At 59.1% G+C, this 4,187-nt stretch overlaps 1 long non-coding RNA gene across 1 annotated transcript in view; it reads right to left on the bottom strand.

Annotated features, from left to right (window-relative positions):
- Positions 1–169: 169 nt before the first annotated feature.
- Positions 170–4,187, bottom strand: part of LOC102242565 — a 12,510-nt gene continuing 8,492 nt past the window's right edge. The window contains exon 3 of the long non-coding RNA XR_313645.2: positions 170–314. This is a non-coding gene — a long non-coding RNA (uncharacterized LOC102242565). The remainder of the gene's footprint in view (positions 315–4,187) is intronic.

Below are 4,187 nucleotides of genomic sequence, written 5' to 3'. Positions count from 1 at the left end.
CACACACACACACACACACACACTCCCTCCTTTGCCTGGAGGCCGGCGCCCGGCAGGTTTGAGGAATGGCTTCGGCCGAAAGCCCAGCAAGAAGCCTGCGGGCCTCGCGTCCTCCTCAAAGGCGTCCGTTGTCAGGGTCATTCCGAGCGGCTGCCATTTTCCACTTTTAAGAAGAGGCCTGGCAGCAGCACTTAGCCATCCGACGTCAGTGATGGGCTGGGGCCGAGAGAAAGCCGGTGTTGCGCCAGCTGCCGGCTCTGAAGCAATAACAAGGCCATTATCCGCGGAGAAAGCCGCTCCTTCCATTAGCGACGCTGTTTAAGGGGAGCATGAAAAGCTTTTAAAGCTTCGAGAGCGAACACATGAATTTTCTCTCTTAAAGCAAGTCCCCAAATGAATGCCCTGCTCTTCGAATAGTCCCCAGACGCGGGTTTCCTGCCATTAATTCCACAGCCACCGCGCATCCTCCCGTCCCCCACGGCTCCCTCGGGAGAGCCAGCGCGTGGTCAGGGATGACTCGGGAGATGAGACCTGCTTTTATTCATTCATTTATTTTCAAATGTATTTTTATTGATTTCAGAGAGGAAGGGAGATGGAGAGGGAGAGGGAGAGAGAGAGACATCAATGATGAGAGAGAATTGTGTATCGGCTGCCTCCTGCACGCCCCACACTGGGGATCAAACCCACAACCCGGACTTGCGCCCTGACCAGAATCGAACCGTGACCTCCTGGTTCATAGGTCCACGCTCAACCACTGAGCCAGGTGGCGGGCTGTTCTTTGTCTCCTTTAAAAGCAATGAAGCGTGAGTGACCCTCTGAGACCATCGTGCCGCCATCCCCTTCAGAAAGCTGAGTCCTGCAGGATGAGGAGGCCCTTTCCGACGCAGGCACCGGTGCGCCGGCGGGAGATAAATGCTCGCGATCAAGGACGCAAGCCTGGCCCATTTGTCATGTTGACATTACGAGTCCAGCAGGTCTTGTTGAGCGCGGGGCTCCCGTCCCCCCGGATGTGACAGGCCATTTACCAGCCGGCACCGAGGTCTTTCACAGTCACTCAATTTACTCGAAGCGAGCACAGCTTGGGGGATTGAAGCAATAGAATTTTAACACTTAATTACTTTGCTTCCTCATTGACAAGACAGCTACATGCAATGCGATTTGTCATGTCATTAGGCGATAAATACTGAAAACGGCAGACAGACCGATGTGAGCCAGCAGAGCTCGGCCCAGCAGCAGGGACCTGAGCTGATGCAGCAGGGCCACGTGACCTCACCCCTCACCTCTCCCTCGGAACAAGGTGAAACCATGGGTTCAGCTGCATCAGGCTCCTGTAATCAGCAGGTGTCTACAATCTGAAAACCCAGTCAGTTAAATCCTGCTCTGCTCCCGGACACTGGCCTTCGGACTCCTGCCCCAGGGCCTTTGCACTGGCTGTTCCCACTTTTGAGTGCCCTTTCCCTCCACAGCACATTGCTCCCTCATGTCATCCAGGTCTGTCCTGCAGTGTCACTTCATCGGACTCCACCCGGGCACCTGACCTAAGACGGCGCCCTCCATCGCTCTCCATCCCTTTGCCCTGCACACTCCTTGGCACCGCTTCTCGCCACCGGGCATTTTGTGGGTGTTATGTCCTTAGGTCGATGCCTGTTTGTTGTTTGTCTTACTTGCCTGCAACTGCTACACGTGAGCTCCGTGAAAGCAAGTCACTTGGTATTCACTGTGCCCGGCGTGGAGATGGTACTTGAGAGAAAGTGTTAAATGACTAGCTCGTGTCCTTCCTGTCGTCACCCCGTCTTGCCAGTGAACGGTGCCAACCTGCTATACGAATACAGTCAGAAATGTTGGGCGACATCACCCAGGTAACTGACAAACGCCTGAAGGATACCAATCACCACGTTAGCGTGGCTCTGGGAGGTAAACACGGGACGGACATGTGGGGAGTGCATGCCAGCCCCACTCACAAGAACCCATCTCCGTGCTACGCCGCCTCCCGCCTCGCTGCTCCCAACGTGTTCACACACGGCTGTTCCCTAGCAGCAGCTCAGCCCGGGCAGAGCCTGGAATGAAAACGTCTTACTTTCCTTTAGCCGAATGGCGGTTCTAATTATAGCGCTCGGCCCGCGTGCTGTTTATTTACTCCTCCGCGGTCGGGCCTGCTGATTGAGAGTTCGTGCGTCTACCTGGGAAGTGGTGACAAACGATGGCCGTGGCTCTGGGCCGGTACGATTAGAGCAGGGGGTTAAGGGGCTCGGGGTGCCACCCGCTCCCCCAATGATGCCACTGTGTTGCTTCTAAGCTGCATGCCCAGGCACCGGCATGAGCAGGGACTGGACCTGCCAGTAGGTTCCGGGGACAGAAAGCAAGTGCGTGCGGGAGCAGCGAGGACGGGAGCTGGGAGTCCTCAGGCCGGGCCTGGCCCCGCTCCCTGGCCGGTGATGCCAGAGAAGCCAGCTAGCATCTGGCTGGGGCTCAGGACCCCTCCTTTGGGAGCCTTTTTTTTTTTAACCCTCACCCGGGGATATTCTTCCATTGATTTTTAGGGAGAGTGGAAAGAGAGGGAAAGGCAGAGAGAAACATCGATGTGAGAGAAACACATCCATTGGTTGCCTCCTGCACGCGCCCTGAGCAGGGCCCCGGCCAGGGAGGAGCCTGAAACCAAGGTACATGCCCTTGACTGGAATCGAACCCAGGAACCTTCAGACTACAGGCCGACACTCTGTCCACTGAGCCACACCGGCCAGGGCCTTCGTGAGCCTTATCTGACCTTCAGCATCGCAAACAGCAGGTGCTCGGGAAGTGGTTGCGGGGTGCCACCCGCTCCCCCAATGATGCCACTGTGTTGCTTCTAAGCTGCATGCCCAGGCACCGGCATGAGCAGGGACTGGACCTGCCAGTAGGTTCCGGGGACAGAAAGCAAGTGCGTGCGGGAGCAGCGAGGACGGGAGCTGGGAGTCCTCAGGCCGGGCCTGGCCCCGCTCCCTGGCCGGTGACGCCAGAGAAGCCAGCTAGCATCTGGCTGGGGCTCAGGACCCCTCCTTTGGGAGCCTTTTTTTTTTTTAACCCTCACCCGGGGATATTCTTCCATTGATTTTTAGGGAGAGTGGAAAGAGAGGGAAAGGCAGAGAGAAACATCGATGTGAGAGAAACACATCCATTGGTTGCCTCCTGCACGCGCCCTGAGCAGGGCCCCGGCCAGGGAGGAGCCTGAAACCAAGGTACATGCCCTTGACTGGAATCGAACCCAGGAACCTTCAGACTACAGGCCGACACTCTGTCCACTGAGCCACACCGGCCAGGGCCTTCGTGAGCCTTATCTGACCTTCAGCATCGCAAACAGCAGGTGCTCGGGAAGTGGTTGTAAAGCGAAGGAGTGTGTGACCAAAGGAATGAACGGAAGAGAAGCACGCGGTCCCTGTGGATTTGACTGCTGACCGCAACGCTGACCAGCACCGTCCGCGGGGATGCTGCCCGGTGAGGACATCCCCAAGGACTCGGCCCCGAGGCTGGAGGCTCCTCCCCCAGCCCTCAGGGTCCCAGAGACATGGCGTCAGCAGAGGCTCCCAGCACTCGGAGGCGAGTCTGCAGCAGGGAGAGAGGGAGCAGAGAACGTTCTAGAGACACAGGCCAGAGAGGCCACGCAAGTCCCGGCACCGTCCTGCTGCCAGGGCCGGGCCCCCAAGGTGAGCCCAGCGCTTTCTTCTCCGGCCGAGCCTACACCCAGCCCATATGGAGGGGGACGCCCTGGGGTGGGGTGGGGACAGGGGGGCTCTGGGGGCCACCGGGCTGGGTGGGGGCCGGCCTGCTCTGCTCGGTGTCTGTGAGAGAAATGCCGTTCACTCACCCCGGAGAGCCAGGGCCCCCTGCCCACTCATCCAGCAGGGCACCCTGCCCACTCCCCCTGGGTGAGCAGGACACCCACTCCCCCGAGTGAGCTAGGACACCCTGCCCACTCCCCCGGGGGAGCTAGCATGGGCGGGCTGGGAAGGCCTATGAGGTGGAGGCGGGTGCAGGTAGGGTATCAGGAATGCCGGAGACCAGCCCCTGCCAGGGGTGAGGATGCAGGGCTGAGCAGGTACGGGTGCCCCTGAGCAGACAGCCTCAGCCAGAATCACTGTGGGGCAGGGGCTGGGGCTCGGGCCTGCATGGTGTCCTGAGTGGAGGCAGCTGGCCGGCCGGGCTCCCGAGGC

Source organism: Myotis brandtii, unplaced genomic scaffold, assembly GCF_000412655.1.
Source record: "Myotis brandtii unplaced genomic scaffold, ASM41265v1 scaffold247, whole genome shotgun sequence".
Classification (NCBI taxonomy): domain Eukaryota; kingdom Metazoa; phylum Chordata; class Mammalia; order Chiroptera; family Vespertilionidae; genus Myotis; species Myotis brandtii.
Note: the sequence above shows the minus strand (reverse complement) of the source record. Positions and strands in the feature narration are given on the sequence as shown.